At 48.9% G+C, this 26,675-nt stretch overlaps 1 protein-coding gene across 3 annotated transcripts in view; it reads right to left on the bottom strand.

The window, feature by feature from the left end:
• LOC119436605 (discoidin domain-containing receptor 2-like) overlaps nt 1–26,675 on the bottom strand; it is a 254,289-nt gene that overhangs the window by 168,686 nt on the left and 58,928 nt on the right. For 2 of the 3 annotated variants that reach the window (XM_037703508.2, XM_037703509.2), the window contains exon 1: nt 4,060–4,363. The exons of the other annotated variant lie outside the window; for it this stretch is intronic. The gene's annotated coding sequence lies outside the window, so the exon portion shown is untranslated. Of the gene's footprint in view, nt 1–4,059; nt 4,364–26,675 lie in introns of those variants that run through there. 3 annotated transcript variants of the gene reach the window in all.

Below are 26,675 nucleotides of genomic sequence, written 5' to 3'. Positions count from 1 at the left end.
TCACTGTCGCTCATCTATGGCCCGTTGCGTATGTTTGCGCGTATGCGTGCGCACAATTATGCTTTAATTATTCGTGGTGACGACGAATAATCAACGCTTATGGAAGGCATACATAAAAAAGAAGATTTCGCAGTTTCGTCACTGCAGGAATACTGTGTCCGAGCCTTCATAGCAGGCAGATGCACATCATAACTCAAGTTTTCATATAAGCTGACCTATATGGGGAGATGTCAGGTGTAATCCCGTATACGCGAACTTACTTAAATAATAAATATGTCAGAAGTAACCTTTTTCCCTTCTTTAACTTTTTTTTTTCATCTCAGCATTGCCTTGGAACACTGCTACATGATCGCCTGTACGGTTAGTGTGTTCAGGCTTTTCTGTCGAGAGTTGCTCACGAGTTGGTCAAAGGACAGACAGAGCCCAAAGCACGTCACTCTGTATTTATTTGTTATTACTTCAGTGTATTAGGGTGCTTAGAGCGGCACGTGTAGATTGAAAGTAGTTTTTAGTAGTCTGGCGAGGCACGCCGGATAATCATCGGGTTCCATTAGATATGAGCAGACACTTGCATGAACGGCGGGCGTGCATGCAATGGTTGAACACATTGAGATGAACTGGCGCTAATCACGTCGTCGTTCAAGACTATGATCAACTAGCCCAATTTGACGTCTTCTTTCCATGAAGCTGCTTACCGCATGCGGCAACGTACAGGTAGGTGGTGGTGGTGGTGTTGCAGGCGGCGTAGCCTCGCATGCTTAGTCAGCAATTATTCCGCCTGGGCATTTCATAAGCTTTTAGAAAGGGTGTGTCACCAAACGTTGACCAATTCCGTGCCGCGAAGAAAGGCAACCAAGAGTCGTAGAACTCCCTACTTGATTACTGTGGGCCCTTCAGAGAACACTACATCTTCATAGCTCCCGTTAGACCTTTCGTTAGTAGGGTGTGAAGCAACACCTTTGTTTACGCGCCAAATTGCGGACATAACCGAATCATTGAGAGCGATAACAATATTTAGCGTTGCGAGTGGACTCAATCGTTTGGGGCCTCTACTCTGTGATACAGCCGGGATGTTTGCTCAGAAGTCGAATGTCTGAAGTCATAATTCCGAGCAATGTTAAGTATTGGTGGCTAGAAATAATTGACATTCAGCGGTGTAGTCAGTAAGTATAAGTTCGGAAAGACGGTGGCTATATAGACGGTGTGCGCCACCCGTGATGGTGGCGAAGGCTACCCTTTGTAACGGGCAGACGTGGCTACCACGAAAATTGCCGCACGTCCTATATATAGCCAGAATGTAAGCCTGACATATACGATACGAATGAGAGCACAATGCTTTAAGAGAGCTGCACAAGTTTGCCTAGCCACTCGCTTGGCGTGGCGTAAATGGTATAACCCGGATGACAGGAATGAAAGATGACGGAAAAGGAAACAGCCGCATACCCCGCTCACAGAGTATACACGAGCAACGCTCAAACGGTGGGCACTTTATGTAAGATGAGTGTGGGCCGCACATCTCCGGGGCAAAGGACGATTCCTCTCTAGTTGCACGAGAATGAGAGAGTCGGCAGGAAAGGATACGGGCTGGGCGAGGTGTTGTGTATGCGTGTATATGGCACGTCTGTGCACGTGCGTGTCGATGTTTGCGTGGCTTGGAGCCGGCGGCGCGGCTTCGATGGAGTAGTTTGTTGAGGCGCTTCCTGGGTCGCGCTATAGAGAGCAACCCGACTTCTTTGCTGCGGGCCGCGCACTCAGCCGGGGCGAACCACCACGACCTCTGAGACCTCAGCGCCATGCCGGAGGAGTGAAGGGAGCTCATGCAGAGCATAACACGCACGCTCGGCTCCTCTCATCTCTGGTTGCTGACAAACGACAAAATTCCCCGCGCTGGAAAGAAATATTGCCGCCCGTCGAAGGGCACCGCGCGCTGCTCGCGGGGCCCAATCGAGAGCGGGCCGTGTCGCTTGCCGATAAGATTGCCGCGGCGTTGCTGCCCGACAGGACGACAAGACAAAGAGTCGAGTGTACTTTCTCATCGCGCGCCGCGGCTCGTGCAAACTGTGCGGCTATATAGCGCTTTTCAAGAGCTCCGGCGACACGTTTCCGCAGGCTCACGCTGTGTTGCCACTCGGCGTTCAAGTGCGCTATATACGCGCCGAGGCCCGCGTTTCTTGCGTGAATCTCACGCTTCCGCAAGGACTGACACTTCGCAGTCGAGATCACTGAAATCACTTCTATATATGGTTGTGTGAGCACGAGTAACCACTAAAGTGGCAGTTACACATAACTAAGAACAGAATAAAGTTTCACATAAACCGGTGGGTGTTTGGTGGGGAGGGGGAGTCTCGGCACTTCCAACGTGCAAATACGAGCAACCGAACCCAGGGAATGAAATCTTTTTTTTTTGGATAAATCGGTGACAATATGTCTAGTGTACGGCTTGAAGAAGTTGGTTAACGGAGCTTGGCACAGGACTATACAGAAGCAAAAAACTTCGAGAGATTAGTATTACCGTGTCAATGTGTTTTAGTAGCAAAGATACAAACCAGATCTATGCTGTCCCCGAAGCTACATCCGTAGTAAATCAGCCTATATGCTTGTTTTGATGCAGCTATAGAACCCACGCAGACCGTGTCGCTGTTTCGAGTCCAGCGGCAGTCTCCGTGATTCTGTCGTTCTTTCGCAGTAATGGGACGCTTCGGCTGTTCCCCCGATTACGTCCACCGTCAAATTGCCGGCGAAGGGACGGCGTGTCAAAAGTCAGATAGAGTGCGTACACGCGTGTGTGCGTTTTTTCTCCGCTCTCGGGGCCCCTCGCAAGCACCGTCACTGCAGGTGAAAGGAATTCCGCCAGGAAAATTGCGCTAATGGCGCAATTAACGCCTCGCGCAGTGCAAATATCGCCACCATCGCGCGTTTGCCGTGCGCGCGTAGCTGGCAGCGCAACGGTAACGATTGCCATCTTGTTTAGTAATCAGGTGAGGAACGCCCGGGGTGGTCTTCTCTTGCATTATTATTGCTTCCTGCAGCCATTATTCAACGCCCGCTCTGTGCACCGACGGCAGCAGTGGCCCTTTGCCAGTGCTGGCAGGCGGTGGCGGTAATCAAAGGGAACCGAGTTCCGACAGCCCCCTTCCCACCACTGCCAGTTTGTGTCTTGGGTCATTCGGAAATGCGTTGCCAGTGATCGGGTTTCCTTCTAGGGCACCGCATTTTCTTTAAATGTTTGATGACGTTGACGAGCACTAAGAACTGCAGCAGCGTCAACGCTTCACGCAAGATTGCCGCTGAAGTTAGGATACATCGCGCTGCCTGGAGTGACTACTCTTCAGTGTAAATAAACCGCCTTTGAAAGGCGACGAAGCGCCTTCAGTCTAAATTGGCGAACAAAGAACAGCGGCAGTGCGACATGCCTTTCTTTCTTGTCTTTTTTTTTTTCTCATTTGGGAATAAAGTTTGTTAAGGCGAGGACAAATAAGAAGAACGCGGTATATATAGACTAAGCTAGCATCGAGAAACGCACCCGACAAGTACGCTTGTTGGGTGCGTTCCTGTATGCTGCTATAGTCTTATTAAGAATCAGGGAAAAGTGACCAGAGAAAATCAATCTCACTATTTCGTTTTCTACTGGTCGATCTCACAGGGACCTTAACTTTCGGAGTTTTTTTCGGCCATTTACATTCATCCACAAATACATATAATATCGAAAAAGTGATCACTCGAATAAAGTGCTCATCGAGGCAACGACCGCACTTATATTCGCTCGTCATCACAAATCAAATGAATGGTTTTAAAGCTTACTGTTCACTGTAGTTTCCCCGAAGCACGACTTCCGCCAAGAAAAACCGTCGCTCCATGCACCGCACTTAAATGTGCATTCTCCTATTTTTTAAATATATATGTTTTTTTAAATGTTGAAACGTCTGACACAACTACTCCTAGACTTCTTTTTTTTTTTCTGACTCTGGTCACCGTTCAGCGACTCGAAAAGCACGACCCATCTCGCCAAATGTACCGCGCGGATACAAACCAAAGCGGTTGTCAACCGCAAAGACTCACCGGCAAGAACAGCAGCGAGGCCAGTGCCGAGGCGCCAGCCGCACCCGCGACCACACAACTCGGACGGACACAAGCGACGTCGAAGCAGGTTGTGGCACGCCGCCCGGTATCCACACGACGCGGGGGACGAGTACAACAGGCGGCCCTTCCGAGCGACGGAAAGCGCACGCTCCAAACCGGGCGTCCGTCCCAACGCCGAGATGCGCTCACATGCTGCCGCCGCCGCCAAACACGGTCGTCGCGCGGTGAAGCCTTCTCCGCAGGGCACAAGGCGAACAGTGCGAGCTCGGGGTCCCGACTCCCGTCTCGGCCACGCGCGTTCTGCCCGAAAGCCCACCTCGAGCGCCGGCGCGCGCCAGGCGCTCCCCCTTGGCCGGTGCGAGGGGGACGGGCGTAAGCGCGGGAGAGGAGGCGTTTGGAGGAGAGAGACGGGCCCGGGCGCTGTGTCTCTTCTCGCCTTTTTCCTGTTTGAATAGGGGAGAGCGTAAACGTTTCGAGGGAGAGGAGGAAAGCGAGCGCGGGATGGTACGCCGCCTGTACGCGGCTTCGGCAAACTTGGGGGGCCCCCACGAATCGAGGACGGTGGGTGGGCAGCGGCTCACCAATTCATTTCGGGCCGCTGCGCGAGCTGCGAGCGGGCGCGCGAAGATTCGGCGAATAGAACGGTGAACGGTAGTGAAATAGCGATCTGGGCTAACCAACCACGGTTCAGTGTAGACAGTTGCGAAATATTGCTAGAAGCCGAAGCAGAAAGAAAAAAGAGGACAATTCGCAGTCGAAGGACTCGTTGCTTTTATTGCTGCTTGTGGTAAGTCCTGGTATTGCAGTTTTGTTTCATCTCTTCCTTGTCTGCGTCTTGCTAAGGTTTTATATACTTGCTTTCTTTTTTTTTCCAGCCAAGTGATACAAACATTGTGTGTATCAATTTATGTTATGTAACACGAATAAACGTCTCATTTGCAAGCTTTCTTACTTGTCGATGCTTTATTTGTCGCTTACCTTATTGGCGCGATTTTGATTGTTTGCAAAATCGACAGTGCGGTAGCTGATAAGAATTCACAATTTCAGAAATGCGCGGTAAATATATGCGTTTTTGTCGCTATGACAGGCGCCCAGAGACTTGGTTGGAGTTTTTCCTTCTCTTTAATGGCTTCACGTTTATTGTTTTACGCATTTAGCGGCATGCACGGTCTCGCGACCTATAAGGATACGCCTATTGCATTCACACAACTTGAAGCTTGCCGAAACATACTAAGGGAGAGTGCGTGCATGTCATAGCCTCCTGACACATGCCGACGGAGTTAAATTTGTCCCGAACGATCTTACGGTGCATAGCAAGGAAATGCCACATGTTACAAAGCAGTTTCATGTTTTCCCTTTTATTTCACGTCCGGCGCGTAGAAATATCCGAAATCGGAAGCACTTGTGATCGAGCGGGTGGAAATGCATGCATTTTACCCTCGAAGGTTACTCATGTTCCACAACCATTCGCGTTTTAACGTATCCTATACGTCGGGCTGACAGATACACCTCGAATCAATGCCAGTATATCGCCTGGTGGGATGTCGCATTCGCAATACACGTACAAGCCTCACGAGATGTGCGCCTTCGTCTGCGAGCATGCCTATACAGCAACAGAAATCGCGATAGAAATTTCGCGTCAAGCGCGGTAGCTTGTTCCCCTTTCGCGCCCGGCTTTTGCGCTTAAATATTAGGTGACGTGCGCTCTCGGCGAGCTTTGACAAAGCGAAGCAGCCACGGTTCTACTACGCGTGCCCTCGATACAACCTGACGTCTTTCACCAGGTGCCAAATCCCATCCAAGTCACGGATCTTCTTAGGCCTGTGTTTTCTTCCAAAGTCGACCGGCTGTCTTGTGCTTCTTAGCCGGGAACACGAAATGGAAAGCGATCGAACGAAACGTCACTCTAGCTTTCCGAGAAGCCTTCGCACGAAACATTTTCTACCTTACCGTATTGCACTGCGCTTCGGCTGCGTTGACAGAGAACACGCGGAATTCAGCAGCACGACATATTTGCAGTCGCTATAGGTACATATCAGTGAATATCTTTATCATTATTTTTTTCTTCACCGAATTCACCTCGTCTTTCTGTGTTCAAAAGAAATAAAAAAAAGAAGAAATACACGAGACCTTACACCATTACCTTGCCATGCGCATCAACATTTTCCCCTGCTGAGTCCGCCATCTGTCACGTCGTTAGGTCACCAAACACAGCAAAAGCGCAGTTTACTTGACGTTTGACTCTGCATATAACGGGGACTCTAAATTGAACGCGGCGTGCAGGACGCGTAGACAAAACATCATCCCACTGGGTCGTAACACTGCAAACTGGAAGTGGGGATCTTCAATAACATTCTTCGTTTCTGTTGCATAAAAAGTAAGGAAAGAGTCTGTGTGGAAGTGAAAGCAAGAGGGAGTCTTGGCCAGTAGAGCGGGCATTTTTGAGCGCGCCTATTTCGTCTACTTCTCTTTCTTTAACTGCGAAATACGAACTTTAGCTCGAAACACGAACTTGTGACACGAAGTTTCACGCGGGGAAGACGGTATACACTGCGCCTTCTGAACGTTGGACGTTCTCGTTATTAAATGCCCACTCGTGCGAGAGACACAAACATTTTAGAGCAGCCTCCTATAAGAACAGCGTATGGCCTCTGTCTTTGGAGAGAAGGTACTGCTTAATGGGGCTCCTCGATGTGCGATCACGTGGTTAAAACGAGCAAAGGAAACAGTGCGACCCGCAGCCTCTGGATGGAGCACGACGAATGCGTATTGCCGGGCTTTCTTTGTGGTCGCCAAGTGTAGTTGCGGGTATTTTTTTTTTCACTTGCTATAGTTTTCAAGAGCCCAAATGAGCTCAGAACGACTCTCCGATCCAGAATGATATACTGAGGAACCAGCATTCCGCTAGCGGTCTCTGCTCTACCCCGCGCTTTGACTGAGGCCGCACTCGAATATTGACAGTAGTGTACCTTTACAGATGCATAAAACGCATTCAGAATGCAAGTTACGCAGAAGGCCGACTTGGTGCTCCTCACTAAAGGTGGAACCTGGGGAACGCCGCGGATGTCTCCAATATTTTCCGTCATCAAAAGAACACGCTCACTTTCTTTTGAAGATTTTGGGTTTTGGAGACATTGGAGACTTCCGGTGTTCATCACAGGAAACTTTCGGAACTGACCACTTTGGAACGCCGACGTCGCCAGCCACCGCAGCAGAGGGTGACAAAGGCAGAGTTGCATTTCCTATAAGGGCAATCAGCATGCACTGTCTTTGTACCTATTTCGTTCTTGTGTTTCGACGTTCTCCTACTCCGTGCCCTAGTGTAGGGCAACACCCAAATTTTCTGTTTAGTTTGACCTCCCTGCCTTTCTTCTTTCTTTTTTGTTTCCCTTCCCCCGGCGTAGTGAAGCCAAGCAGTCATTTTTCTGGTCAGCCTCCTTGTCCTCTCCCTTTCTTTTCTCCTATCCCTTTTTCTCATTCGTTTCTAAGAAAAGAGGAAGGAAAGAAAAGCGCATTTTTTCCTGTTAGATACATAAAGGAAAGAGATAGAGAGATTCTTTAACGGATACTGGAGATGTCCGTGTGGCCATACAACGAAGCATGCTATTCCAGATGACAAATGTGATACATCAAATAACCCATTTAATACAGCATAAGTATACAAGCCCAAACAATGACAGGTAATTACAGTGTGTCAGTTCAGAATCCCCAGCCCCGTGTCAAGCATGAACACTAATGACGCCTACTACCAGGGCTGCTCCGTGCAAGTACATAATGTACCTCAGGAGAGAGAGAAACGAAGAGGCAAATGTAGGCAGGTTAATCAAGGGCCAGCCCGATTGGCTACCCTACAGATGAGGAGGGAAAGAGAGAAAGAGTGATAAGAAAAGTAGAAGTTAATGAAAAACGCAATTAGTGTGAACGCTCCCGCCGATGAATGTTCGATAACAGTTACGAGGGTTCGTATATGCAGTCCTTTCGCCTTCAATAAGCACAAGATGGCTTTTGTGTCGTTGTGTGTGCAAGAGCGCCAGGTTAAGGTTCCAGGATCTTTTCCTCTGAAAGCGGTCTGTCATCGAAGCGGATGAGACCATAGCTCGTAGAGCACAACGTTGAGCCTCGAAGGAGGAGCAGTGGCAAAGAAGGTGCTCTATTATCTCGTCACACGCGCAAGCATTGCACATGTCACTGCTGGCCATTCTTATTAAAAATGAAGAGGCTTTCGTAAATGCGACGCTCAACCACATGCGACACTATGAAGTTGTTTCGCGACTGGAGATACCGCGTGGCAGACGAAGTCAGAAGTAAGGGTCCAAGAATACAAACAGAAGTTGTTGAAACTTGGTGAATTTCATTCTAGAAGTGTGATGTGACGAGAAAGTGATGAAGTTGCCGCTCAACAACCGTTCTCGAGAGCGGTATGGGCACCCGCAGATGTTGTTGAGTCGAATGAACAGCTTCATCTGCATTGTCGCTTCTGATAACTCCGCAATGGCTCGGTCGCCATTGAAATAGTATATTTACTAGTCCCTTCTCAAGCGCTTGGGGGGAGCGTGCCTTATTTAGTACGCTAGCGCTGCTCGTGTAAACCATGACGTGTGCGATAAACTGCAAGGTTTGTATAGGGTTGCCTGCAAAACTCAGAAAATGGTCGAACAATTACAGTGGCTGCTGGAGCACGTAATTTATGGCACTTTGAAGAGCTGCAGGTTGTGCTGCTGTCGACGTCGTAATGAGAGGAAATTTAAACATCACAGAGATGGCGTGCGATGGAACAACCACTGCTCCCGTATAGAGCTGTTGGAACCCTCCGTACGTGTAGTTGTGTACGTGGCTAAAATACGACCCGTAAATTGAGCACTCATTTTAGAGCGGCTCTTGAAGCCACAAAGCGCATGATCACGCATATATCGCCCAGTCATCGCGCAAATTGAAATTATAAGTGTAGCGATCGCGTGTAGTAAGGAGACAGAATCTCTCAAATGTTATTGATTGGGAAGGCTTAGGAGTGAGGATCAACGGCGGATACCTCAGCAACCTTCGGTTTGCAGATGACATTGTCCTGTTCAGTAACACTGGGGACGAATTACAACAAATTATTGAGGATCGTAGCCGAGAAAGTGTAAGAGTTTGGTTGAAGATTAATGTGCAGAAGACAAAGGTAATGCTCAATAGCCTGGCAAGGGAACAAGAATTAAGGATCGCCAGTCAGCCTCTGGAATCTGTACACGAGTACGTTTATCTAGCTCAATTGCTCGCAGGGGACCCTGATCAAGAGAAGGAGATTTACAGAAGAATATAATGGGTTGGAGTGCAAACGGCAGTCATTACAAAATCCTGACTAGTAGCTTAACACTGTCATTGAAAAGTGTGCAATCATTGGATTCTAAAGGTGCTAACATATGGTGCAGAAACATAAAGGTTAACAACGAAGCTCGAGAACAAGTTGTAAGGACCGCGTAAACAGCGATTGAACGATAAATGCTATACGTAACGTTAAGAGACAGGAAGAGAGCGGTGTGAATCAGAGAGCCAACGGGGATAGCCGATATTATAGTTGACATTAAGAGAAAAATAAATGGGGCTGACCAGGCCATGTTATGCGTAGGGTAGATAAACGGCGGACCATTAGAGTTACAGAATGGGCATCAGGGGAAGGAAAGCACAGCCGGGAAAATTAGGTGAGGTGTTGAAATTGGGAAATTTGCAGGCGCAAGTTCGAATCAGCTATAGCGCAAGACAGGGGTAAATGAAGATCGCTGGGAGGGAGGGACCTTCGTCCTGCAGTGGACGTAAAGATAGGCTGCTGCTGCTGCTGCTGCTGCTGCTGCTGCTGCTGCTGCTGCTGCTGCTGCTGCTGCTGCTGCTGCTGCTGCTGCTGCTGCTGCTGCTGATGATGATGATGATGATGATGACAATGATGATAATGCACTTATTCATTCTGCCTGATTTCAATAACAACTTGTTCGACTGTCTAAGCTATAGTTACGCTGCAGCCGCTGGGCGGATGAAAGCTACGCAGAGCGACAAGGCAAAGCGTCCAAAATAAATTGAAGCGTTTACGCCAATCCGCCTGTCAGAAGAGGAAAGCCGTCTCGCCCCAACAATGATGTAACACTACTCACTACTTGCTCTCGTTTTCTATAAAAGAGGGATCATCTGTCACTACGATCTCACTGTTTTTGGCCTAAAGGAGCCGTATCCCCAGCGTCTTGCACCACGCAGCCCTATATAGAGCACTGAGCAGCAGTCGCAAATACTGTCTGCGTGAATGGGAAGGACGTCGGGCTATAAATGTAGCAAACGGAGGAGCGATCGGTCGGAAGCGCGGGCTTCCGTCCCCTTGCAGCGCGCGCACGAGCGACGCCGGACACAAAGCGCGTGGGACGGTTCGAGATGCGCAATTCGAACGAGTTTTGCATGCGCCGCGGTGTAGCAAGGCTGGGCCGCACCGTCCTGCAGTTGTTTCAGCAGCACTGGTGGCGGACGCGAGCAGTGCTAGCTGCTCCCCCGCTGTGCCGTTGGTCCGGGGTGTGGTGGGCGATCGTGTGGGAGAGACAAACCCCCGCCTCCCCTCCCCACACCAAAGTTCTACGGTCGCATCAGCGGTAGCGAGTATGGGGCCTCCCTGGCCGGCCGCTTCTCATCCGCGCTGCCGGGAGCGAAGCGTGTATACGCGCCGGGGCCACTCTCCTTCGGCGGGGGCATCCCCCCCGCTTCCCATTCTGCGCAAGCGGCGCTTGCATCACGCCGCTGCGTTACGGGCCACTCTGCTCCGCGCCAGAGAATGGGCGCATCGAGCCGCGATGAACGATTGCCCAGGAGCTTCGGTCAACAGGCTACCCGGCTTTGGTCCCGAGCGCTGCCGGAGAAAATAGCTCGCGCGCACACACCTCTTTCGCGATCGCGCCGGGAGGGCAGTGTGCGGCGTTTTTCCGCCGTCTGGTTTTGAATGCGCCCATCCCCGGTCTCTCGCGATCGTCCGAGTTGTTCCCTCGCGCTCTCCCTGCTGTTTATTCCTGAGGCGTTACAGGTGCGCTGCTGGGGCGGTGCTCGACATGCACTCGAAAGAGATATCGCTCGACGCTGTAAAGCGGCGCTAAACAAATAGTGGGAAATGCGGCTTAGTGCACCGAGCGTATACGAGAAAGCGCCTCCATTATACACGGCGAAAGGGGCCATTCGATAGCTTCGGGAAGGTGCGTGCATATTGAGCAATGTATTTGTGCTCGTGCTTCCTCTGAACAATACCTCACTCAAGTAGGCTTTCCTTTTTTTTTTTAGCGAAAAAATTGTTGAGGATGTTTTTTTCTTTTCTTTTCTTTTTTTCACGGAGCCATCCAACACTTCTTCGAGGGAGATATTAATGTGTCTTGCATGGCAAGGACGTTACTTCAGGGTCAATACACGTCGCGGTAAAGCAGACGCTCAAAGGTAGGTATCTTCAAATGACGTCATCAAAGTTTCGGTTTCCGATCCTGGCTTCCGGAGTGCCAAGGGAGGACAGAGCCAAGGGTGGCCTCACATTGGTACGTGCATGATTAGAAAACAGCATAGAAGCTTTGTGTTTGTGTACTATTTTTAGTGCTCATTAATTATGTCAAGACAGCATATAAGCTTGGGGCGGAGATCTTTATCATGTTTGCAGCAATGCTCGGAATCTTCAACTTAACTTGTAAGAACCGCAATTGTATTTCGTCTCTGCGAAACTCCTAAGTAGCACCTGCGCTTTGCTAGAAACAAACAAACAAACAAACAAACAAACAAACAAACAAACAAACAAATGCAATATGACATGACTGTCGATCGACTCAAACATTGAAGAAAAACCAGATTCTCTAAACCCTCGGTTGTGTGATTACATGTTTAAGTAGTTAACAGGACGGCGAGACGCCGTTGTCACGCTAACCAAGTCCCAGTAACAGATCCAACAACTGTACATTTGCGTCTGGTAATAGTCACAGATATATATATCTCTTGATTCTGCGCCCGCAAAGGAGCGCGCGCAGACATTAGCCAGGCGTGCACGTGCGCACATATTAGCGGGCCGCCATGCACGCGCACCAATACGAGCCCGTACACATTTGGGAATAGTGGTAGTCCGAGCTGCAGCGGATGCGGTGCGTGTGTGCGATATCTACCGCCCTGATCGCGAGATGCAATCGCGGCGTCGCGGGGACGGCACCCACCCCACTGACTAGTAATTTGCCTTTCATGAGAGCACATCGCGACTCTCTCGAGTTGATACCGCCGGTCCCGCACGATCATGTTTCCAGGGCGTAATTGTAAGGTTGGCACAGAGCGCGATTATCTGTCGGCACTGGTGCCGATTTTACGCGTAGTGATTGTCCAGCCAAAATAATGGTCCGTCGGCTGTTCGGGCGCGATAAGCGCCCGCGCGTCAACCGCACGAGACGTGTAATTGCGTGCGCAACAAAAACGACGCTTGATTTATCGAGCACTCATTGTTCGCGACTGAAGTCGAAGCGCTGAAGAGGCCTGCAACGTGGGGTGCGGAGCGCACCGGCAAATCTTTTCGCGCTCATGATACAAAGTTTTACTTCGTTCGAGTTGTTCAGATAACATGTTCCCGAACGCGTACAAACTTTAGTGACAGAAAGAGAGACATCCTTTATTGGATACTGGAGATGTTAAACTTTAGTGACGAGGTTTCGTTAAAGTAATGGGATTCGTTTGGTACAAAGGCAAAAAAATCACAAGAGAAGTGCACATACACGTACCGATCAGTCATATATTGTGTATGCCGTTATGACATGCGCTGGTGTATACAGGAACGCCCAGGTTGACGGTTCATTCGTTATTCTAGTGACTGTACGCACGCGGGCTCACGTACGTATACGATTGTTTCATTGATTGAATTTATAACGTCCCAGAGCTCAACCTTGCAATGGCTAAGGATGCCGCAGAAGTGGGAGACACCCTATTAAATATATTTGCGCCATCAGGTGAGCATTGGTTGCATATTATATACCGAGCAAACGTAGGCTTCATTTCACCATCACCCTCTTCAGCCTATTTAGGTCAGCTGCAGGACGAAGACCTTCCCAAGCGATCTCTGTTTATCGCTCTCTTGTGTGGACCGAGACCATTCGATCCCTGCAAATTTCCTAATCTCGTCTTACCAACTAATCCCCTGCTCGGTTGCGTTTTCCTTCCCTTGGAACACAGTCTGGTACTCTAATGGACCCCCTGTTGCCTGCTACACGCATTGCACGACCTCCCGAACTCAACTTTATTTACATGGGCCACTTTGGGGCATGCAACCGCCCCATGAACGCGGTTGTGCGCACGCGCGAACTGACGCTCAACCTCAAAACGTCTATAGCGCCTACAAGCCTCCGCGCTGAGTGCGCGCGCGCATTACAGCACAATGGGCGTGATCTCCGCGCCGGGAAAGTTCCGCAACATCCAGATGGTAAACACAGCGACTACAGAGCGGGTCCACTGAAAGAGCGATAACAGCGAAGCATAATTGAGCCCTAAACGGTGACTTCCCGCGTGAGGTGATGGACGCGGCGCCCAGGAGTCGCCCATGCCGCTGCTCACCCGGTTGCGCAAGAGCGGCAGTTCAATCTCCGCGACGTGATTATGCTCTACGCGCATGCGCTCGGTTCTCTCTCTCACCCTCACTCAATATGAGCCTCAGCAAAAGCATGCTTTCGTTGGCGCGCTATAGCCGCCGCTACGCGCCAGGGGACGCGCTCTCATCAGGGGCAGAAAGCTCATCGACACAGCGCTGCCAGCGGACAAGTTCAAAATTCAGCACTCCGCTTTCCGCGTAGGGCAAACAAACACAATTTCCCATCTAGGCACAGCGCGCTTTGCGCACCCCAAGACTGAAGGGGACGTCGCTCCACTTCCACATACCCAAACGTGCGACTACCTTCCGCCTTAGGCAGTAAACTGAAAGCAAGATTCTACTGTCCTGCCACAAGTGAAAGTGGCAATCCAATGTGTTAAACGGTTGAATGCATACTGGGGACAAGAAAACGCAGTAAGGACTGTGAGCAGTGGTGGCGACCTCCTCGTGTTCTTTGCACTCCGGTGTGTTCTCAGAAGTCGTTGAAGACGGTAGGTTGGATGGCGGAAGGAGAAACGGCCAAAGCTAGTGAGAAAGGCAGATTACCAGCTTGGTAAAGCAAAACATAAATTGCACGTGGAGTCACGGCTGCATGGGCGGCTTGTTTAAGGTTATCACTCGGCGAATTTATTGCAGACGCTGCTTTTTCGTTATTTTTATTTCAGTACCAGATTTCCTAAATGTTTGTTGTTGTTGTCTTACACACGAAAACAACAATGACGACGACGACGACGACGATGATGATGATAATAATAATAATAATAATAATAATAATAATAATAATAATAATAATAATAATAATAATAATAATAATAATAATAATAATAATAATAATAATAATAATAATAATAATAATAATAATAATGCAGTAATAAGAGGGCCTTACTGAAGTTAAGAAAGACGATGATGCCAATTCAATTAACGCCTATTGGAGCTAAGCACGTTTCTCAGTTAAGATCATGCTTAAGTGAGTGTATTCAACGGCTTAAAGTAAAAAGTGCGTATTTCTACAATGACACCCCCCTCCCATTTTTATTTTTGCGACAATTCATTCCTCATCCTCGGAAAGCTCCTGTACTGAATGATGGTGCAGTGTACAGCTTACATCGAATGTGCAGGGGTATGATATCACCAGATCATTATGCGTACGCTATAATTTATCGCACATTTCTCGTACATATTTGGGGTGCTGAAGTATGCTCGTCATTTTCGTAATAAAATGACACTTGTAATAGAAGAAGAAAAAATGCTAGGAATGCATGGATAACTATTTTTAAAAGCGCCAGGCTATATAGTACGTATACGCTTTTCATGTCTCGTCAATTTAGTCACACACCCCGATGGCACTGTTATTGCAGTGACTACAATTGATTGTTTTTCGGGAGTCGAACTATTTATAACAAACCGATAGCATAACGTCGTCAGAGATGCTCAAATCTCAGAAGGCTCAAGTAGGACGCGGCACAGGTAAGCATATTGCCTAAATGTGCAGCTTAGCGCCTTGAAAAGGGGCCTTGCATTTATGAAGGAAACGATGAATTCCTCTAGCTGAGGGCCTCACGTATTCTTGTGAGGGCACAAGACAGCACTTACAGTAAGCGAGGTGATATGATCATATGCTACGCAATAGATCATGCAGTTCGTCGCAAACGTTTCCGCAAGGCGTGAAGATTATGCATTTTCCCGCGGCCTAAGCGTCGAGCCGATAACATACGTATACTATGCGTAGTTCCACGTGCTAAAACCGAGTGCACCTCTTAATTACTCGCTGCTCGTATTAAGCTCTTTATGCGTGTCCACGCTCTGAAAGCTTCTGTGAGCACTTATGTGAAAAATTCAGTAATTATACGGTAAGGGTGAGCTACTCGAACCAAGACACGCCGCCAGGCTTGCTCACGCAGTGTAAGTCGTATATCGCTGGCGTGCTCAAAGCCACACTAATTTTACGCACCCTCCGTGACCCGCGAACTTTGTACTGTGGTCGTGGCATATTTGTAATTTATTTATTTCGTGAGACAGTCAGATAGCCATCGTCACTAACGTGTGCCAGCACATCCTGCACTCAAGTAAAAAAAAAAAAAGAAAAAAAAAAGTAGTCGTACTTCACAAACTATATGCGCGATCAAAGCGTCAACGCGACACCCATACGACAACTTATTCTGCGGAATTTGGCCACCCTCGGATAAATGTTGACGCCAGGCTTACAAAACGGACGAGGACCAATCGAAGCACACGCGGCGCTTCGTCTCCGCCGACAGACAAAAGGTGGAGCTTCCGCTCCGCGTGAAGCCGGCGCGCGCAGATCCCCGCGCAAAGTTTTGCGAAGCACTCCATGCAAGATCGTGCCCAGCACGAGGGGCAAAATTGCAATCGCTCCTGGCCGGCCGCAGCCCGACTGCCGCCGCGCCTGCATATAGTCGGTCGTGCGGACGCGTAGGCAGCAAATTGATGTTGAGCCGATAAGATGCACCGCAGGCGTTGAGTCCTCCTATTTATCTTTCTCTTCTGGTTTGCCTCTTCACTTGTTTCTTTCTTTCTTTCTTTTGGCTCCCTTTTTTTCTCCGCAAGATGCCCGGCTCTACTCCCTCCTACCGCACTTCTCTGGCGGCCACGCAACCTCGGTTTTACCGGCGGCGAACTAAAACGAGATGTCCGCAGAGTTGCTCCATTTTTGACGAGCTTAAAGGCGCCGCGGGTGTACGTATCTATGCATGCGCAAGTGGGATACGAAAATAACTAATACGACAGGAAGACAAAAAAAGAAAAAAAGAACGCAAAACAGGCTTTTACGCCACCGTCTTCGAGGCTCCGCGGATATATTAGAGAAGTCGCCGCGCAAGAGGCAAATTCAGTGAACCGAACGGCAGTCACGTATAAGCGAGCGAAACCTGAAAGCGAGCGCCAGAGGTTTTATCTCGGGGGCAAATATTAGCGTTCAGTTCACTTGTCGGGGACCACTAACGCGAAAACGCCATCCAGCCTTCGTCTCACCAGCTTGCGCTGTTGCTTTTTTCTCTCTCTCTCTTCTTTCCGCCTTTCTGTCTTGCTCGATTCAAAAACAGGCCGAAATGGAGATGCATAGGCCACCTGGAAACACTCCCGTGGTTCCCATGCTTCCGGTCAGTTGAGACCGATCGCTCTTGCCCGGACCGAAGCGAAGGACGCGCAACGGGTAGAAAAATGCCGCTGGCGGAGGAAAAAAAGAAAGAGCAATCGAAACAAAGTGGCTGTCGTGTTCAGTGAGGATGTTTCTTTGAAACCTGACTTTGAGACCGGTCGTATTCTTACGCGTATGGACAAGCGGTGCGCAAGACTGCGGTGCGCAAACAAATTAAAAAAAAGAAGCAGAATGCAGCGTCTTGCGTGCCAAAGCATCCGAACGTTACACTGCGTATGTACGCGATAAAAGTCAACTATATAACCACGGAGCTGGGGAAATTAGGAGTGAAGTTTGACTAGTCCAGAACGACGCGGCGCCTCGTGAGCTGTAATATTCGATATATGACCACAATGATAACTCGAGAGGAACATATGAGAAAGCCTTTACTGGAAACAGCATTTATGACATAGAAAATGGGCTCAGTGTGTTCGTGCCTTCGTTCGTCGCGCTTCGGGTGAGGCACGGCGCGACGTGCTGACCTGGGATCGAACAAACGACGACGCGGCTTTAAACCGAACAGTCTAATCGGAATACGACATACCACTGCCGCATTGCGCAAGCAAGCAAATTGCATTGGGCGCTGACAAACAACGACATATATCCATCTGGCTCATCTTGTGTACCATGCATGCATACAAGAGGTTCCGGCAGTGCAGACGTTGATGCATATAGACATGATGTCTGCAGCGTTATTGCACGCGGACGGAGGCATGGTCTTCTTCTGCTCTACCTGCGCTCGCGTGGCGCTGCACGCTCTTTCCGTGAGGTAAGTGACACCGAATTCGCGAAAGGTATACGCGCCAATAAGTAAAGACCACCGCCTTTAGCGAAGGTCGAAGTTCCCTATCCGAGGCGTGTCTTGAACGTACTTGAACGTGTCTTGAATCTACTCTCTTGAACGTACAAGAGAAGCTTGTGATGAGGACTAATAATTTAAGTACAAATTGTACAACGCTTTACTCAAGGCTCACTCCAAACCAATTCTGTTCATAATACGCGTTGGCAAGTGTAGAGCTGCGCCTGTAGACTGGTGACTGAAATCGGCCAATAATGACGCCGGCACGGAACCGAGATGAACGAATAGATTCTGTGTTTCCTGTACCATGCAGGCCTTGACGAAAAATAAGAGCAGCAAGAACAGAGGCTCAAGAAAATTACAAGTGTTGCGTCCTATAACATGATTGAGCACCTCCAGCGGAAAATGACTTAAAGAAAAGTATATGCGAACGCTTGACGTGCTGTTATAGAGCGGGAAGCTGGTGGTGAAATTAATGAATCGTAAGTCGCGGAACTACCGTTTGCGCCAGTCATACTGCCTTCTAAATTATGAAGGGCACTCTTTCTAGAGCTGCGCAGCAATCATTAAAACGCGGCAGTGGACAAGAGCATTGAACAAGGCGCTGCAGGCAAAATATGCCTGCTCTATAAAGCACGCCTGCAAGTTAGTACGTACCCTGCGCCTCTGCCTTTATCTACAACATACCTCTCTTAAGTGCAGTCATGTGTACGCGGTATAAAGAGGGCGCTGCAGTCTGGACTTGCTCCTTAATGAACACAAAAACACATCGAAAGGTCCAGTCTGTTCAATGCATTTGGCATGCACATCGCGGCCACTGTGGACACACTGCTGAATTCACCCGCACAATAATTTTGCCGATGTTGAGTCAATCAGCCATCAACAGAGACAGAGGTAACATGTTTAGATTACGCCATTGAGTTATAGTTACGTGCCTCGCAGGTTTCGTTCCTTTCATTAAAAAAAAATAAGCCCTTTACTTGTTTTATAAAACTGGTTCTAACTGCATTCAATAATATCATGTTCATGCCGCTGCCTTGCAGTTGGATGTGCAGTACTACGTACGCATACATGAAATCCTTATCGGGAATAAATCTTGAGTTGATAGTTCAGCATTTGTGTTGTGTCCCTCGCCATAGTCTTCACCGCGCTGTTAGCATTATACCATGAATCCATGCCAAGTGTGCTCCAATTTCCTCTCTTCTTCAGCAAAAAAAGATGCTCACGTACGCATGTCGACGCAGACTATATAGTGAGCGTCAGGTAGAGTCAAAGATAATCCACAGAACTCTCTACAACGGCGCCTCTGATAGCTCAGGCGTAGCTTTTGACCGTAAAGTTCTATCAACTGTTACTCTTATGGAGATACTTTATAATAAACGTTTTTAGATCCAAGAAACAGGTGCTGTTTTGGCCACCATGTGCGTGGAAAAAAAAAAAAAGGGTAAGTTGGGCGCGCTCATTGTGCCAAGCCTTCGGCAGACAGCTTCATTCGAGCTGAAAGAGAAACCAGCCCCGTGCGTGACAAAACGCAGTCAGCGTTGCGCTGCACGCACGCACGCGCACACACACGCACGCAGACATTCGAATTCCGACGTGACGAATCGGAGCAAGCCGCCACCACGTCTCGTGCTCCTATATATAGGAAGTGTCGCCATTTATCTAATCTTGGTCAGCATGAGCCTGGGATACGTATACGGCGAAGCCCTTATCCTCCACCAGCTCGTATTTGCGCTATTCGTCACAGTGTACAGCTCCGGAGGAATGTGAGAAAAGGCAGCGAGAGAAATAAAGATTCAGAAAAATGGACGAAGGTAAACGCTCTATAGCGAGGACGGCGTGGGGAGGGGGTACGCAGTTGCGCGGTCTCGCGCGCTTTTGTTTTCTGGACGCCGGCTACCGGGTGTGACTCCGCGAGGCCCGATAAGCTCGCCAGACACCCGCCTGCGCGCGCCCAGTGTGTAGGTGTCGGCGGGCGTGTCCGGCCTTCCAGTCCTGTATAGGTGGCCGTGCGGGGCACGGGTCCAGATAGGTGGCCGTGTCGAGCATCGGTGACACGCTGTAAAGGACGCCTGCCGTTCGTGCGAGAGGAAGCACGAAAAAAAAAAAAAAAAAAACGACCAAAAAAGAGCGACAGACGTGGCTGAGCGAGTGGGATGCTGAGTACAGAGGGAGGAGCGAACGAAAGCAGAGAAGACGAGAAGGAAAGAAAGTAGGAAACGAAAAAAAAAAAGATGGACCAGCAGCTCGAAGCAAGACAAGATTGCTCCATTTGCGAGCGCTTGTAATTAACCGCGAAAAGCGCGTTAAAACGTTTTGGCCCGCATGCAATCTTCACCTGGAGGCGGCAGCAAAACAGCGCGAGCTGTCTCTTTCTCTCTCTCGAGCGCGAGCGCTCGCTGCAGCTCCTGGGCCGGGCGTGCGAAGTGCTGCTACGTATACGTTCCCCGAATGACAAATCGCTTCGCTCTTGCCAAGCGGAAGAAATTTTTTTTCTCTCTCTCTCCCGCCGTTTCTAGCCGCCTTCGAGGAGGCTTGATTAAATATCTTTCTTCTCGAATTGTCTCCGCGCTTTCCGCTGCCCAGAAATGTCACCCGAGGCAGCGGCGTTTCCGCAGCGGTAAAAGGGAAGAGGAGGCGTAGAAAAGGCGAGCGCATCATGAGTCTCCGCATCTCAACGAGGCGCCCAGCTATAATTAATTTCTGGTCCCTTTTTATGTATTTTTTTTTCGTTTCTGCCGTTGTCATGAAATTATTATGGCAGTCTTAAAAGTTTTGACTTGGCAGTGGGATTTGGTATATTAAAACGTATGCACGGTGTTTCCCCTCGCAGGAAGAAATATTGCGTCTCGACGCGTCAACCCGTTCTTTTATGGTCTGCTGCGTCTGGCACAAAGCGGGCTTGAAAACAACACCTGTGCACGCGAAACGTAATTGGATGTTGACTGTCGTAAGCCTTCGCGAGACTTTGCGGACCCTCAGTGCGCACTCTTCATAGCCACCATAATTTTTTTTTTGGCTTACCGGTATTATCACTGTAAGAGACTCAAAGTGTTTAGTTTTGCTTCTGTCTTTAATTCAAGAGCCGTAAGATTTATGTCGCAGCAGTTACCATTAGACAGACGAGGCGCTCGAATGGTGTTTCCATGAATTCCCACTTTGGAGCCAGCTAGAGCTCAGTTTTCTTAGCAAAGCACTATCCTCGTTAATTTTAACATAATCGCGCGCTCTCTAGTCGGTCACATGGCGTCATGATGTGCCTAATTCTCCTGAAGAACACCAACTTTCGTTTCTTCATATAATATTTTCTTTGTGCGTGTGTGCGCGTATGTGTATGTGTGTGTGTGCTTGGAAAGTAAGGCAGGATAAACTATAGTAATATACATGGCTACAGGAACATGCCGCGGACCACGTTCGAGTTTAACTACAGCGCTTAACTACAGCTGTGAATCTCCCGAGGGACTGATTAGAACCACGTTGTGGCTTAGGCCTGGGTATTCCGCAAAGTTGCTGCAAAATGGACGAGGACATACGGACGCTCCTGAGTGGACTAGTCGTTCTCACAAAATACTATTTACGTGATTTAGGTCTTTAGAAATAAATGGAAAGAGAGAGGGAGGCAGGGAGGCGCCAGAATGCCTCCAAATGTTTTGCAGAAGAAAGTATGACTGGTCAAATGAAAAAAAAAATAATAATAAAATAGATACGTTACGAGAGATGATAACGACCCTGAAAGCATTAGCACCGAAAGTAACATTTCAGGTGCTTTTTACGAGACGATGCCTGCGGGTCTGCTCCTTAGCGCGGATGGCACATAATTACACAAATTGCTTAACATGAAGTTGCATATATACCGCAGCCACCATGGTGACAGACATACATGGAAGCTGCAGTGCACGGTTGGTTGAGCCCCGCAAGTGCCAAACCCAATCCAAAGGAGCTAAGAAAAGAGAGACCTACGAAAAATACGCGAACCAAAAGCAGATTCCATTGTGCCACGGCGTAACTTTAGTGTACAGCGCAGCTTGGCTTCAGGGCGCTGCTGAAAACACTAAATGAAAGTGAAAGAAATCCTTGCGCGACACTGTTTGGACAGGTTAACAATGGGCTATTCAAACAATAGGGCATGATTGCGCGGCAGGAGGGTGACTGTCAACCTCTCGCTCCCTCCTGGCCACAGCGGCTCGCCCGTGCTTTGCTGGTCCAATGGAGCGCTGATTACGCACTGCCTAATGGGAAGAAGGCCTCTTTGTGTGCTACGTACATCGCTCCTCCCTGGCGCACACCCTCAAGCCACGAGAATGCGCTTCAATTAAAAGCAGCTCGAGAACGCTCCTGAGACGAGTGATTTCCACAAGTGCCGCGTGTCGACTGGCTACCAGATTTTCGACGTATTCGTTGCGACAATTCAATCTCATCGCGTCGCGAATGTTGGCGAAAAGCCACGTTTTCTTCATTAAGGCCTCTTTATCTGTACTTTACATATATGACTTGTACTTAATAAACTGGAAAAGTGAAAAAAATAAAAAATCAGACACCAAGAGCTTGAAAGCAACAAACACGAAAGAATAAAAAAGAATAAATAAAAATACGCGTAGTTATTTGCTACCGGCTGCAGCTGTTGTTACCTATAGGCTGCTGTAGTTGCGTCTCTGCCTCTTTCGCCCTGTGTCAGTGCTCCAAACCTCCTTAAGTGTGTAAAGTGGTTTACAGTGCACGTATAGGGCTACTACATCGGAAAGGAAGACCAGCTTTCTAATGCATCAATTTAAGCTTTCGCGGTCCATGATACATGCTTATACGGTGATCAAATTTCGTTTTAACAAAACGGTATATGACAAAGTAATGGATATAACGAAGTAAGTGAAATTCTCCTTGAAATATCCATAAAGCTGCATAGTGCAGTATATGAAATAATGGATACAATGAAGTAATTCTGGCTCCCCCTTCACCTTTGCTTTAACTAGCCTTTAATGTAGCATAGCTAGTTCACTGGCTGAAAGGAAAATCTGCGTTTCAGTGAAGCACTGCCTTTTTGTTTACAGAATACCATTGTCGGCACGATGATGCTCTTTGCTCTACTTGCATGCAGGTCAAGAAGAAGAAGAAGAAGAAGAAGAAGAAGAAGAAACATGGTCTTCTAAAAAGGTTTGAACATAAACTGTTACGTGATTTCATAAGAGCTAATGCTGTTGTTGTAACCAAGATTTGAAACAACAACAACAACGACGACGTTGTTGATAAACACCTTTGATAAATACCGTCTCACCATGAGAGCATGGTTAGTTCGCTTCAATGTGATTGTGTACGTCCGGAAAACGCCAAAAATTCTGCCATGACATTGGGTAAAGGAACTTTTCCGGCTAAACTGCATGTACTAATGGTTATTTTGGGCCCGGAGCGGTTGTTTTTTTGTTCCCTCAGTGCTCGGACTGCAGCTGTTCAAGTTGCAGTAGCGGCGAGGCAGATGGGAACCTCAGAGGTCTGCGCATGTCGCTTGCATTCACGAACGCCATCCCGCGAGTCGCGCAAGTATATATACGGAACGATGCGAAACACTCTCTCGAGGAACGCATCGCGTGGATGCATGACATCAAGAGAGGCGCGATGCAGCCACTCAATGGCCCGTTCGCAGCGACCGCGGCCGTCAGGAGTGGAGCGTGCCAAGGGACGTAGTGGCAGCGCGCGGATGACACCAGCGTGCCAGAGAGACGGACAGGAACAACGTGCTTGACATGACGCCCGAGATAAGACAAGCTGCAGGCATGGCGCAGGTACAGCCTGACGGCGAAACCATTTTCTCGCCAGCTAGGACTCCATGGTCGCACGCGGTAAGGCAGTTCAACAAACCGGTCGCCTACGGAGGGCCACGGACGACCGCGCCGCACCCACCCGAAAGCGTTATCGATGAATGCCACCGCGAGGCTGCCGCCATCGATGCAACGCTTGCTTTTGTTGCGGGCGTTGCAGGCTGCGTGACGTTGATGTCCGTTCTCCAGCACGCGACATGCTACTGCACTTGCATACACCATTTTATTTTATGTCTCTGCTGTTTATTTTGTTTCTTAATTTTTGTGTTGGTAAATGGCGAGCCCCTTCGGTGACGGCAGGAAGCGGGAAAAGTGTGCACATATGGGCGACATGCCTTTGTGGCCGTGGCAGTGGTATGAGAAGGCACGCGAAAGGAGTTTGTGAAAGGAATGTTTCGCAAACTTGGGATGGTGACACGAGCGTGTTTCACAGGCAAGTTTAACCCGATAAAGCGCCTCGAAATTTTAGTGCAGTATAGCTTTTCAGATAGCCTATTAAGATGATTGAGAGTAAACATGCAGGCTCAGACCTTTGGTGGCGCGTCAACGGCTGCTATGCGAATGTCACTCCCAGTCACGAGGCATATCACCACCAACTCTCTGAGGTGCATGTTCATTACCTTTGCAGTATCAAACCATCATTTGGCTTCCTTACCAGGGCAGGTACGACACGTACCATTTTCGCCATTTAATTACAGATCACCACGATTCCCTTCTGAAAAGCTATTGGCCAGCAGCAAGACCATTGTCTCCTTGTGGTGGCTCGCACAGCCTGATGTACTCTTGGCCGTTCGAGGCATCTCAAACAATGCCGATATGTCCGCCATGGCTTGACTATGGTGACTACACGAACATTTACACCGACGAAACCGTTCCGTCCGCGAGCTGCTGTGGCACTGTTATACTCACAGTTAAATTAATAAATATCAAGTTTCTGGTGCCCCACATTACAAGCGACATCAACAGCGACTGAGCTTGCCTCTCTCCGTGCCGTAATTAATTATGTCATTGAAGAACCACCAAGAAAATGGACAGTGTTTTATGATTACAAGCCAGCCCATGAGCGCCTGACGCCCTCGATACCTACGACCAGTTAGTGTCCGATATCCGGGAAGTTCACCACCATGCTCTTGAAAAGGGACATCGCTTTTCAGTGGCCGCTGGGTCATTGCGGCATCGTTTGCCATGACCTCACTGACGGTGCCACTCGGTCTGCACACAACACCGCCGTCTGTCACTACACTGACCTCTGTCTAAAACGTACACTGTGAGAAAACTCGGATCACTAGCTCGCAGTGCGACTCTATAGGTAACTGAACTGCACCCCGTCTCTCGAACTGTCACCTGAAAATTCCCGACCCTTCAATGAAGCTCCATCTCCACAATATCTCTCCCGCTGTGATGCAACAGTATTGTGTCGTGTGGCATTCACGAAGACCTATTCGTTCCTCATTGGTATGGGTGACACACCTTCGCGCGGCCGTTGCTATAGTGTCAGGAGTCTATCGAACATCTCCTCCGCGTCTCTCCCCGCTGTGACGACCAGCGCCTACTATTCCGCCCCACATTTAATCACCCAGATTCAATATCATTCTTGTTGACAAAAGTACTCGGACTGTGGCCACCCGCTCCACAAAGCCATGAAGTGATACGTGCATTACTGCAGTTCCTGAAGTCAACAGAGAGACCTCAGTGAGCGACTGTAGTTATGATGTGCACTTCCGGACGAAGCGACAGCCACAAAGTTTTCCTTCTCTTGTGCTTTCTCATCCCTTAAAGGGACACTAAAGAGAAACCGGAAGTGGAGCTTAAATGGTAGATTATCCTTTCGCGATCACATCCATACCATTCTTACTGCAAACAGATGTTTAATAAGCGAGAAAATAGCGAAAAACTGAAGGATAGGTGCTGACGCCCCTTCGAAATTCCCGCACTACACGTTCGTGACGTCGGAGATACAAATGCAGGCCGGTCGCGATTGGTCGAGAGCGATTCATCGCTCTTAATAAAACGCAAAATGAAATACACCTTAAACGTACATAAACAGCATTTGCCAACTTTTTAAACCGTTTCAAGCGAGTAAGTACAAGTTTAGCACAAAATTAAATAAGTAGGAAAAAATGGCATGGTGATACATGTGGCCATGATAGTTTCGTAGTTTCGTTTTTGGTCAATGCATCGTTGCGCGCGCCTGTTCCGCTCTACGGTGTTTGGTTGCGTGTTGCGTGGCTCGAAAAACGTTGACTTCGCGGCAAACAGCCAGAAAATGCCTCGTGTGTGTAGTGTTGAGGGCTGTATAAATGGCCCAAGGCGCTTGCTCAGGGACAGTGTCAGTGTTCACTCGATTGTGTCCTTTGATGTGGTGTCGCGCGGAGAGCCACGGCTCTCCGGCGTTCGCAATGGCTCAATGCTCTGCCGATGATAAAACGGCAAAAGAGCCAGAAACACCGATGGTGTGCTCTCTGCATTTCTCGCCCTCGGATTATTTGTATAATCTTGCCCTCGGAAAGTATCTTGGCGTGCCCCAGAGGCCAGTCCTTTCTCGAGCAGCTGTTCCCTCAATGCGGCCTTCATCAAACCCCCTACCGGTGCCCCTGCAGCAGCAAACTGGCGGCTCGGTGAGTGCTGAATGTCATTAAATAAAGCCACGAAATAACCATACCGAGTACGTGTGCAACTTTCTACGCTTGTACTGTCGGGGACATCGTCGCCTGGCGGACCGGATGCTTCGCCTTCCGTCGACGAAAACGAAGCTCTGCTTGGCGCGGCTGGCGGCTCACCACCATCGTACGCGGAAACACCTACCGCTCGAGCACGGAGGATCATTTCGCGCTCCGTTTCACTGAATATCGCTGAAATGCAAATTGCAGTCCTGCTTCCCTGGCGAGCTCTTCGTTGCAAGGTTCAGCGGCAGCAACGGTATCCATCGCAGCGAACGCAAACGCAGCGACCATGCATGCAGCCATGATGCATCCAGCGCCTCGGCCGTTTACGCAAGCGGTGACGTATCATGGCGCATTCTGATTCGCTGAGAGCAATGAAATCTGTGACGACACTGCTTCAGCGCCAAATCTGGGGTGAGAGAAATTGAGGAAGAGATAGTTGGTCTTTGTTTACGAATTTCTCCGCTAATAACTCATATTTTTGCGCCCAACAAAAACGGCATGCATTCCTGAAGGTCCCTCTTTTATTACAGCTGAACTTCCTGTTTTTCTTTAGTGTCCCTTT

The sequence above is a fragment of the Dermacentor silvarum genome, chromosome 1, assembly GCF_013339745.2.
Source record: "Dermacentor silvarum isolate Dsil-2018 chromosome 1, BIME_Dsil_1.4, whole genome shotgun sequence".
Lineage (NCBI taxonomy): Eukaryota > Metazoa > Arthropoda > Arachnida > Ixodida > Ixodidae > Dermacentor > Dermacentor silvarum.
This window is presented reverse-complemented; position numbering and strand designations above follow the sequence as displayed.